This window comes from Staurois parvus, unplaced genomic scaffold (genome assembly GCF_062004578.1).
Source record: "Staurois parvus isolate SC_StPar_1 unplaced genomic scaffold, SC_StPar_1.0 ptg000870l, whole genome shotgun sequence".
Lineage (NCBI taxonomy): Eukaryota > Metazoa > Chordata > Amphibia > Anura > Ranidae > Staurois > Staurois parvus.
This window is the reverse complement of record NW_028318666.1, coordinates 322,540-335,749: the sequence shown is the minus strand read 5'-3', so window position 1 is coordinate 335,749 and position 13,210 is coordinate 322,540.

The window sequence follows — 13,210 nt, the reverse complement described above, 5'->3', positions numbered from 1 at the left end:
CCATGGCTTCAATGACATGCACTCCATTCTCTCTTCTATCCGGATACTCACTTTTGCAACTTTGCGTTCTTCATATGATATCCCGTTGAGAGAACATTTTAACTACCTCCAACTCCATCACTTTCTTACTACATTAGTATGAGGCCATTCGAGACACTATTGGCTGACTCCCTTCAAAAGTCTTTGCAGACACAGGCCTCATGCACCAGGCTTGATCTACCTTGTCTACTTCACTATCATCTCTTATAGGACTCCTCTGGTTTGTTCCTATCATCAGCAGTGGCGATCGGAACTCAGGGGTTCCGATCAGCAGGACTGGCAGATCATGATTCAAACATTGTCTAAATGCTCAAGGAATGTTATCATATTAGAAAATGCCTACAAGGTCCTTTATAGATGGTGTTATACGCCTGCCCGACTGGCTCGTTTTATTCCCTTATATTCTCCAGGTTGCTTTGGGGGTTGTCAACAAATAGGTACTATGACCCATATTTGGTGGACTTGTCCCAAAATATGCAGACTATGGATTAGGGTCAATGCCCTTCTCCGTTACACATGGATATTAGGCATAATCCCTATGAAGCACTATTATTTAAGCCACTAGTGGGCCTACTTCGTCCTGAGCGGCAGTTAGCATCACATCTATTTATGGCTACAAACTTGACGATCACGAGAGCTTGGAAAACCCCTCTTCTTAGCTTTGAAGCTGTTAAGAATCGGATGAATTTTATAATGGTTAATGAGAAACTAACGGCTATGATGTTAGACACCCACAGTAAGTTTCTGCAGATCTGGGGTCCTTGGATTGATGTGGCCCAACCTTTTAGATTTGACCAGACCCTTCTGTCGGTATAACATTCTCCTGGTGAGATCCCATGGAGCCCTTTCTTTGTCTTTATTATTCTTTTCTTGTTTCTTCTTTCTCTGCTTTTCTCTTTTATTTTCTTTTCTTTCCCTTTCTTTTTTATTTTTTGTTTCTGTCAGTTTTTATATTATATGCACTGACTGCGATACCCCTAGAGAACTGTACCTGTAATGACCTCCTTGGAAGTCCTTGGCATAGAGTTCTGATGTGCGTCCAGTGAGACTTCATGCTAAGCTTTCCCTATTATCTGTATGCGACTCTGGCGACTATTCTTGGTCTATGCTCACCAGCTCATTGGTTATTATTTGTAGCTAACGTAATTTATAGGGTCTCATTCCATCCCCTTTGAGATTGTTTTTTTGTACTTCGCTTCTCTCTGTGTCAATATTTCAGTGCATTTGTTACAGTATGTCCTTCACTAACAGAATTGTACACCTAACTTTTTTTGTATCAAGGAGCTTGTCTCTGACTGTTTCTTTGTTGTTGTGTTGTCTATAAGAAAATTCATTGTAGGGGGCGCATGCGCGGCCAGCTACGGGGATGGACGTTCAATGAAGAGAGCTTCGTCCGCCTGCCAGCCTGCCATCGGCACACTACGGCCCCAGGGAATTCTAATTAGCTCAATAGACCCATTAACCCCTCGCCATCCGACAAGGCTATGACCCGCAGGAGGAAAGCGCCGGGTCACCCTGTCAAAATGACAAGTTTCTTCCCAGCACTCGCTCCCTGCAACCAAGATGGCGCTGGCCCCCTGCAGAATGGCTCATCTGCCCAGCAACAGCACCAAGGGAAGACCACAGACCACCAGGCTGCATATAATCCGGACCCCAGGCTGAAGGGATTGCTCTACCCAGGAGACCCCGGTGAGTCCTCTCCCCCGTCTCCCACAACAAGCAGCCCGGCAAATCCAGACCCAGGCTGGATACAGGATCACCCCCTGACAGACATCAACCTTCTCTCTCAGCTACTGTACTCTCTGCTACTACTCCATCTTTAATTGAATCCTATCCTGCTTCTGACCAACCTGTCACGGAGATTTCCATGAAGAACATGCTCCTTTCCCTGCGACAAACACTACATAATGACCTGACGGCTTCATTATCCCAAATTTCCAATACGGTTCAAAACCAAGAAAAACGCATCCGCCATATCGAGAACAAACTAGGGGAAATGTGTACCACACATAACGATCTTATAGATGCACATACAGACCATACAACAGACATCGAACAAATCAAGCTTAAACTGGCAGATTTAGAGGATCGCTCCAGGCGAAAGAACATTAAATTCCGTGGGATCCCATAATCCATAGCCATAGATGCCATTGTCCCTTTCATACAACAATATATGAAAAATCTTATTCCCACCCTCACTGACGTGGAATTGGCTATAGATCGAGCACATCGAATCCCGAAAACCGTAATTTCTACCTGCGACGATTCCCAGAGACATATTGGCATGCATACATTTTTACCACGTGACGGAAAAATAATGATTGCAGCCAGGAATCTGTCCTCCATCCCTCCAGCCCAAGCAAATATTAAATTGTTCACAGACCTGTCTAAAGCCACACTAAACAACCGTAAGAAGCTCATCAGCATAACCAAAGCATTATGGAACCACAACATCGCATATCAGTGGGGCTTCCCTACGAAACTGTCAAATACCAAGGCAGATTTTTCACAATCGGTTCCCTAGAAGCAGGCATTGAATTATTGAAATTATGGAGCATTATACCAACAGATTCCCGTCAACCAGCATCCAACCGGCTGCAACAGATGGAAACAGAACGGGCATAGCCTCCACTCAAGCAAATTATTATCTCCACGCTTAGTTCCTTGGGTACCAATTTCTAACACACAAGCTGGCAATCAGCCCTGATCGAACAAACTGATCGTCCAAGTTCGTCTCAAGCATGAGCTCTCGAAAGAGTCATGCTTTCTCACGTCTCCATTTTACACAGTAGCAGATACTGCTACACATGTTACTTACGTTGTCTGCAAGTCTTTTTTACCCGTTTTTACCCTTATTTTTACCCCAAGCTACCAGTCATCATCCGCTAGAATTGCCCCTCTCAACAACTCTCTCCACACAGTTGAACACCCAGTCCACAAAAAGTAGCAGTCCCATGCTCACAGAACTGCACACCTGATGGTCCATCGCCTCCACCACAGGGAAGTCCACTCCTCTTCATAGCATTTGAACCACCAAAGCTACGACATTCAAACCATCTACAATCAACAAAATGATAACTATGTCTTTGCTAAATGTCCTAGGCCTCAACTCCCCCTTCAAAAGGTCCCTGCTTTCGAGAGAAGTCCGCACCATTCAACCTGACATCGTATTCCTACAGGAGACCCACTTTGCCTCTTCCAAAATCCCTAAATTCAACATTCCTCAGTTCTCCACAATGTATATATGGCAACGAATCCTAAAAAAAAGAACGGCATCATTACAATCATAAGAGACTCCCTGAAGTTCCAATTGTTTTTGGCAACAGCGGACCCACAAGGTCGCTACCATATATTGATCTGCAATATCAACGATACTACATATACATTGGTGAACGTCTATGGCCCTAACACCAATCAAATTCAATTCTTCAATAAACTTAACTCCCCCATAAATCGACACAGAAAAGGCAGACTACTCATCGGCAGGGACTTTAACATCATCGGTAATCCTCTTCAGGACTCCTCATCCAACAAAAGATCTTCAAGATGGACCTTCAACCAATTTCTCCATTCCAACGATCTCTACGACGTCTGGAGATGTCAACACAGTACAAAAAAGACTATACCTACTATTCTCCATCTCACTCATCCGACTCTAGAATCGACTTCTTCATCACGGATAAATGGACACTGCAACACATCACCTCCTCCAAGATTGGCACTATTACTTGGTCAGACCATGCTCCGATCACAATCTCTCTTGACAGCAGACAATATTCGACTATACCCCGATTATGGCGACTGAACTCATTCCTGTTGAAAAAACAAGACTACAAGCAACAGATAATTGATGCACACAAAACATTCTTCGAATTTAACAATACCCCTGATATATCCATAACCACTTTATGGTCAACATATAAAGCATACATGAGAGGTATTCTGATACAACTAAACGCCCACATTAACAAAAACAGAACCCAACAAATAGATAACTTCCTAACATCAATCAAAACAAACAAAGAAAAAAACAAAAAATCTCAAGACCCAACAATCTCTGCATCTTTGACAGCAGATAGAAATAAATTAAGATCCCTTTTACTCCACAAATATGATCTAAATCTCCAGAAAATGAGAGCGAAATTCTACTCACTAGGTAACAAAGCCAGCTCATTGTTAGCCAAATCGGTAAAACAAAAACGGCTGAAATCCAAAATAGCCTCAATTAAACACCCATCTACAAATACCCTAAGCACAAACCCACAAGACATAGCTAACGCCTTCGCAGAATATTACCAAAACCTATATAACCTTAAAAACGACCCTGACACCATTCAACCGATGACCGCGCCCATACAGCAATTTCTCCAAACGACCAATCTTCCTCAGCTATCCTCAGAGCAACTTGACTCCATTTCCAGCCCAATATCGTCCAAAGAAATAGAAACGTCCATTAAAACACTCCCAATTAATAAATCACCAGGAAATGACGGATACACTAACGAATACTATAAACACCTTGCCACAGAACTATCACCACACCTGACCAAACTCTTCAATCATGCTGCCACCACAGGTTCATTCCCCAAAGACATGTTGCAATCCATCATAACGACTATACCAAAACCTGGCAAAGACCCCCACCTAGTCCAGAACTATAGACCAATTTCGCTACTCAATACCGACATAAAACTTTACGTGAAAATCATATCCCAAAGAATTCTCCCCTACCTACCCACCCTAATACACCCGGATCAAGTAGGTTTCAGCCCAGGTCGCCAAGCACCCGATGTTACCAGAAGAATTATCTCCTTCCTGCACAATTTAGAAAGTACTAAGACCCCCTCCTTGCTCCTATCTTTGGATGCAGAAAAAGCGTTCGACCGGATACACCGTCAATTCATGCAACTCACACTTCAAAAATTTGGTATCACGGGCTGGATGATGAAAGCCATCTGGTCATTATATTCTCACCCATCCGCTAGAGTTCTGACAGATGGCACATTATCCAATCCTTTTGACATATCAAATGGTACAAGACAAGGCTGCCCACTCTCCCCGATAATATTTACACTCCTTATTGAACCCCTAGCTTCCAAACTCAGAGAGGACAGAACATTCACAGGAATTACACATCTTAGCATGGAACACAAAATCAGCTTATTTGCGGGCGATATAATACTTATGGTAACCAACCCTAAAAAATCCCAAACGATTCGCTCACACCTATTTACTTACTCAACAGTTTCATACTACAAACTTAATGAACCCAAATCTTCCATACTTAACCTTCACATCTCAGCCCAACTCCAAACCCAACTAACTAAACAATTCCCATTTTCACGGGAAACAAACAGCATTCCTTACCTAGGAATCAGACTCACACCAGCGACAGACCATCTATACACAGCAAACCACAAAATATTGCTTGAAACTATACCCGAGAACTAAACACTTTATGCACCTCAGAACTCTTCAAACTAGGCGATACTAAAAATGTATATTTTACCCAAAATCTTGTATATATTCCGCACACTCCCCTTACCAGTCCCTAATTCATTCTTCTCTAAAATACAAACAATTCTCACAAAATTCATATGGAACTCGAAAAAAACAAGATGTACCACCAATCTTCTAATTAGACCTACAACTAAAGGAGGAGCAGGACTTCCACACCTCAAATCTTATTACACAGATACCCTCTTAGACCAATTATATTTCTGGTGGAATCCTTCGAAGGAAAAAATCTGGTCCATAATGGAAACCCTCCCTTTTCAACCACTTAAACCCCAAAATACACTCTTGACCCCACCGTCCAAACGTATAGAACCCCAACTAAATCATCCCTGCATTGTAGCCTCCCTACAAGCTTGGCGGTACCTTCTATCCACTAAATTCAAAGACATTAAACATATACCTACTCCAACCAACATACTACACCTCCTCATTCCCTCACTGGACCTATCTCAATGGACAAAACAAGGAATAACCAACATAAGGGACCTCTACACCAATCAATCCTTATACCCCTACCAAACTCTTCAATCCAAATATAATATTCCTACTGCTGAAAATTTTACATACCTCAGAATCGCTCATTGTCTACAAACAACTAACATACCCCACAACACTATATTACCAACTACAGCCTACATCTTCTTCACCAAACCCCAATACCCGGGTAAAGGTATATCCACTTTCTATACACACCTCATAAACTCACAATTTACTCTACAAACAACCTCCCTAACCAATTGGGGAAAAATCCTTTCAGCCCAAATAACTTTAAAATGCTGAGAAAATACCTTCTGCATCACTTATAAAGCTACCCAATGTAGCTCCCACTGGGAGTCATACGTAAAAATACTCCACCAATGGTACCTGACCCCAGTTAAACTTTCGATCTACTGCCTGAAACAGTTCCCTACATGCTGGAGACACTGTGGTGAGCCAGGCTCAACAATCCACATTTTGTGGTCATGCAAATCACTTTGTTCCTTCTGGAATACTACATTCCAATTAATCTCTGAAATAAACAAAATTCCGTTAGTCCCGAACCCCTCATTAGCACTCCTACACATCGGAATAGAGAAACTCCCTACCCATTCCTAAACAATTATTACCCACATACTCTTTTCCGCCAAAATTAATATTACTAGATTATGGAACACAAATAATACCCCCTCAATCACTTCATTAATTACAGACCTTAACACTCAATGTCAAATGGAAAAACTATCCGCAATTAACACTTCCTCCTACCACAAATTCAATTCACAAATTCAATGGCTAAACCACCCAAAATGTTATGTACAACCCTGATGACATCTCAAGAGATGAATTCAAACCCCACACCAAGACTGGTATCTCCTCAATTCCCCAGTTATATACCTTCCTACCCAATCCTACCCTCCCCCACCTCTCCACTAACACCCCCCCCCTTATTCCTCAAACTCCTCACCAAGGTTCTTCAAATGCACACGAATACCTCTGGTGATATTGCTAAACAAGACCAACACCTCATCTGTCCAGAGGGAAGATCTACAACAAAATGATCAACCATATTTTGTCTACTGTAATGTTGTATGATTGAACTTTACCTCTTTTCCCTGTTTATCTTTGAAAAACTCAATAAAAATATTGAAACATAAAATTCATTGTAAAAGAAACAGAGACAGAAAGTGATGGGAAGTTCAACAATTATACAGCTGTCACTGAGATAGGAGGGATCTTCCGATGGGACATTTGTTCTGGTGACATCTCTCTAAAAGGGGATTCTGTCCTATTTTGCAGAAAGTTCTCTCTTCCTGACATTTTTTCTGGTACAGTAATTAAAGAGGAAACAGTGTTTAGGACAGAAAAAACTAACAGGGGTTTCAGCCTTTCTCGACCCATTCATAATATAAAGCTTTGGCCATATATTCAGTTGTAAATTGTAAAAGTCTCCAAAATGTCTAAAAAATCTGCAACTTTTAAAAGTGATAAGCTGGCATTATTTACAATCCATGAAAAGAGATCTATTGATGGTTTTTGGTGAATAAATCAACAATCTCAGGTATAGTTGCCATTGAGATGTCACTGACCTGTCTTCATCTCATTTTTTTATTGCAGAGTACATCGGAGACACTCATGCCATCACACCAAGACCGACTACTATGCAGAATATAACAACTCCACAGTGTGATAATTGTCCAAAAAAGACCAACCACCACACCACACATCGTACCACTGTGCTACCCACCGATCATACCACACAAGGACCTTCTCCTCCACCCTCTCCAAAAGAATATGTCCTGGTTGGAAAATCAGGAGTCTGTCTAAGAATAATGGCAACCTTCATACTAATGGTGAACACCACCGAGATCAGAAATGTAAGTTAGCCAGATCAATGACTATTTGACATCCAGTTCTGAGGTCATAGACAGGGCAGCCAGCAAAGGGCAATGGCCATAAATCTTACAACAGTGTGCTCTTATCATTGGTTGTAACAGTAGCAATTCCCCAACACTTATCAGCTAATAGCTATAATACAGAGGCTAATGGAAGGGTTGTATGGAATGTGGAGAGAATCCAGTAACTGGACATAACACTGTTGTTATCCCTTGTCTTAGGTATTGCAATTTAATATCTACATTTCGTTTAGTTCTGTGATGCCCTTTGCTGTCAGGTTGCAGTAACAATTTCCTTCTCTTCTCAGCTCATAGCTATAGCCATACAATAACTATTAGAGGGTCATATGATATTTGGAGAAATTCCAGCAAATGGTCATCACTCTGTTGATGAATGTATGGATTAGGTGGCCGGTTACTCCAGTTATCTCTGGGAATTAAACAACACAGGGAAATGTTATCACTCCTGGTTGGCCCGGCTGCACTCACCAGCTGTTAGAGATGTATCCAACAATGGGGACCATCTATTCCCCAGAAACACTCCAGCAATACAGACACAGTAAAAGCTGCATGATTGGTAATCCCACTTTTCATTAAACTTTATTGTACAATGTTCATTGCATCTTTTCCCAAACTCTGCTCCTCTTCATGCATTTCACCCTCTTTCAGGGCTTAGCCTAGGATTATACTATGAATCGTTTATGAATCGCACAGGAACTGCAGCAAATTCCTGCGATTCAGTGTGGTGTGATTATTCATTTTGAATGGACTCAAATTGCACCACATCGCACCAAAGTTGTGCATGCACTTATATTGGAAATGCGTGTCAACCAGATCAAATGGTCATTTGGTACCTTACAGTTTGATGCAGGCAGAGGCACGGTGTTTGTGACTTGCATTTGGGGTGTCATTAACATTGCACTGATACCCACTGCAGATCAGTGCATTTTGAATGCAGCGCACGGATCGCAGGTTTCCTAGTCTAGTTAGAGCCTGGGCTTAATCACAAAGGCAAAGGAGTTTTTTCTGTCTCTTTTTTGTTCCCATGAAAACATAAACTGCTCTAATTTTGGGTTGAATAATGGCTGAAAATGTAAGAAGGTTCTACATAGCGATTTGCACCTTTCACAATTGAATGTCAATATTCATTGTGTCTTAAAAACGGTTTTATTGAATATACTGCTAAGGATCATTATTACTATGGAGGTTTCTTATAAAGGGAGGTATGATAATGGAGGAGTTTAAGGAAGACGGAGGATCATTATGGGCTTGTTTAAGGCTGCTGAAGGAACAATGTTATCATTAATATGCTGCACCTTCATGACTGTTAATTGTGGGAATTTTTGTGCATATTAATGCCCCCCACCGCTCTCTAAATCTTTTTCCTCCATGACAAAGCCTTGACAGAGGTTGAAACATGTCAGTAAGGGGCAGAGTTTGGGGGGAGGTGCAATGAACATGGTTTACAAATGTAGTTCTACTCCCATAGCAGCCATGGGAATGCTGTCCATTAATAGAAAATAATACCAGGTCAAGCTGGAAAATTCAGCCACCAAATCCCTGTATATGAAAAACCAGTCAGAAAAGGAACATGAAAAGACTGAGATTGTCACGGTGCTGACACCTTCTCTCAGAACAAAGACAACAACTGTTTTAAAAAAATCAACTTTTGTTACAAAATTAGTTAAAATTGAATGGGGTAAAACTTTCCCCTAAAAATTGCTAAGTCCATAAAGAACGCAAAGATTTCTCAAACCCTCATAATTGTCAAGTCCCGTGCCAAGTCCCAATGTGTTTTGCACTGTGGCTTCTTCAAAGATTGACAGTAGCTGCTAAAGACACAGAATAATACAATATGATACCGTATAAAACCTCGTACATTTACAGGTATAGCAAACATGATAATGCATGGGGGGGGGGGGGGCGTGGTCAGCATCGCATGCAGTAGGATGTGTGTATAGCTGGCTCTGCTGTGTATCCTGTCAATTCTCCTGTTTGGCACATCGTTCTTTGGTCAGAATGGTTTCCTTGGTCCCTGGGGTGTGCTCCGCCCTTCCTGCTGTGATTCGATGTCTTGTTTCTCCAGTCATGGGATGGCTAAATGGGGGAAAGAAACTCGGGCCTTGCCTGAGTCGGCTGGGCAAGATGGATGTACCCTGCACCGTGCACCTAAGGAGAGGCAGAGGGAGGCTGCACAAAAGTTATTCACCAGACTGCTCACCAGGGAAAATTCCCAAAAGCAACTTCTGGACTCCACCAGTGATCAGGACTTAGGCTGTGCAGGCAGCACTCAGATCCCCTCCTGTATTGGCAGGCCTGGAGATCCCATCCTGCAGTTCCGCAGTGAGTATCCCACCAACCCAGTCTCATGGGACACAGGCTGATGTTTCTATTGAAGATAATCCTGAACCCACCCTTAGAGAGATTCTATCTGCGGTTACTGCATGCACCTCATCTGTTGTGGATCTTACTGGGGAGGTAAAGGGGATCAGGGTGGAAACTGACCTTGGTGTGTCAAGATATGCAAAAGTTGCGGGATCGCACTGCGGCCTTGGAGGGGAGAGTGAGCACATTGGAAGATGATTGGCAACCATTACACAGGGATGTGCGATATGTGCATTCGATATCTGCCAGCAATGCCTCTAGATTGGAAAATTTGGAAAATTGTTTATGCCACAACAATGTGTGCACAGCGGGCATCCCAGAGCAGGCTGAGGGTAAAGATCCTGTAGCCTTTATTGAAGCCTGGCTGACCTCTACCTTTAGCAGTGATGTGCTCTCCCCTATGTTTGGAGTGGAGCGAGCACATAGAGTTGCAGCACATATTCTACCGGTTGGTGCTCCTCCTGGTCCCTTTCTGTTTAGACTTCTCAATTATCGAGAAAGAGATACCATTCTTTCCAAGGTCAGAAGCAAGGGTAATCTGTCGGCCGATAATGTTCCAGTATCCTTATTTCCAGATTTTTCAGTGGAAGTTCAAAAGCAACGAGCAAAATTCCTGGATGTCAAAAAATGACTTCGGAGCTATAGTCTCCGGGGTAGGGAACAGTGGTCCACTTTCAAAAAGTCAGTATAATAATCTTTCAGCATCTTTAGTATCCTCAAAACTTTTTATATACCGTATTTTCCGGCGTATAAGACGACCCCCTACTTTTCCTGTTAAAATATAGGGTTTGGGCTATACTCGCCGTATAAGACTACCCCTCTTCCAACGCACACCAAATAAAAATTAAAAAACATCAGATTTGATTTCAATATGGTATGGTATTCCAATGATGGGGCACGATTCCTCGCTCTGACACCAATGATGGGGCACTATTCCTCCCAATGACACCAATTGTGCTGCCTTGTATTACACAAGGCATTCTTTAGCATTCAGCAGTGTCTGTCCCCTTAAGGCCTGAGACTTCCTGTCTGCTAACTTGGGAGGAAGTGACCTCATCTCTTCAGACTGAAGAAATTCTACAATGCAAGTACATGTGGGATGCTGTTCCCTCTTCATATATGGGCTTGATTAGACCCCCAAAGTCTGTAAGTACCCCTCCTATATACTGAGGAATGTTATGTATATAGCTAGGTAGTTAGATATGTACTCATGTCTGTTTATATTTCAGTTTTACCACATTCATCCGCGCATTTATTCACGCACATTTATTCATTCTCATTATGATCACATGTTATCAGTAAAAGATCATCGGTTATCAATCATCGACTCTTTACTGTGTGGACATCAAAGGTTATACTGCCTGTAATCCTCTGTAACCCTTTCATAACTGCAGAGAAGGCAGGACAGTAAAAAGACTTACACGGTTACTTCAGAGCACATTGTGTGAAAAATCTACAGCAAGCCCCACAACACAGAGGAGACTCTTAACTGTTGGTGCAGCAGCACGTGTGTGTGAAATCCCCACAGCACAGCCAGTCTAGGCATAGCAAAGTGAAACTAACTCAGCTTTGTGTACACGCTGTGTACTCCACTCAAGCACAATGCAGCACACAGACACAGAGAAAGATATGAAAGATATCACTAAATTAACCCTTCCTAAAATCTCGTGCAAACAGGAAGAAAATATGCACAGTACGCTGGAAACTAGGTCACAATGCAGCACGCCAAGAACTTATAACAAATCGGATCTGTCGTCATCCAAAGCAGAAACCGCCAGATCTAAGCGTTCAAGTTCCAGGCATTCAAACGTCACAGACCTATCGTCAGTCAGTGCTGGGGCAGCCAGGAGTAAGCATACAAGTTCCAGACATTCTAGTGTCACAAACTTGTCTTCAGTCAGCGCTATCGCCGCCAGGGCACAAGCCAAGGCCGAGGCCGCATGCGCCATGGCCTCCTATGCCATACGGGAAGCAGAGCTTATGAAAGAGCAAGGCTACCTAGATGAAGAGCAGCAGAAGAGTCAAGCTGAAATAAAAAGGAGAAAAGCAGAAACGCTTAGGAGAAAAGCAGAAGTACAAGCCTCTTTACACATACTTCAGCAACAGAAAATAGCTGCAGCAACCATAGCTGAAGCCGAAGTTCTCGCGAGAGCTGCAGATATTCAGTTTGTAGAGAGCGATGTACTGGAAACCCTGATAACACCTCTCAGTACATTCCAACGCACCCGTGAGTACGTGCAATCACAAGCAACCCTGTACCCTGATAAACAGCCTAGTGACGCACCGAAACCATCAAGGACCCAGTTGGGAGCAGACAGCTTTGATGTTACGCATCACTACAAGACTGAACCTGAACCGCCACGTGATAAGTCAACCAATCACGGGCTCAGATACCAAACCGCCAACACGCTAAGAAACCAAGTAGATGGCGATATAACCTCTCCTCGTGCAAAACCAGATCTAGACTACAATAGAGGAGAGCAACCATCTGACCAAAATAGACTTAGTCAAATACCTCAACGAACCTATCAGTCACTATCAGCCAGTAGTCCCGCGTTTGTACCCAGAACAAACGCACCTGACACAGCAAGGGTTACAGACGTGTCAAAATACCTGATGCGCCGTGAGATGGTGAGCACTGGTCTCTTGAAGTTTGACGATCGTCCTGAAAACTATTGGGCCTGGAGGTCATCCTTCCTAAGCAGCACCCAAAACTTAGAGCTGACAGACAGAGAGAAGCTCGACCTACTCGCCAAATACCTAGGACCAGAGTCCTCAGAGCAGGCCAAAAGAATCAGGTCAGTGCATGTCCATGATGCAACAGCAGGACTTGCGATGGTCTGGCAGAGAATGGAAGACTGCTATGGGTCACCTGAAGTAATAGAAGAAGCACTTTT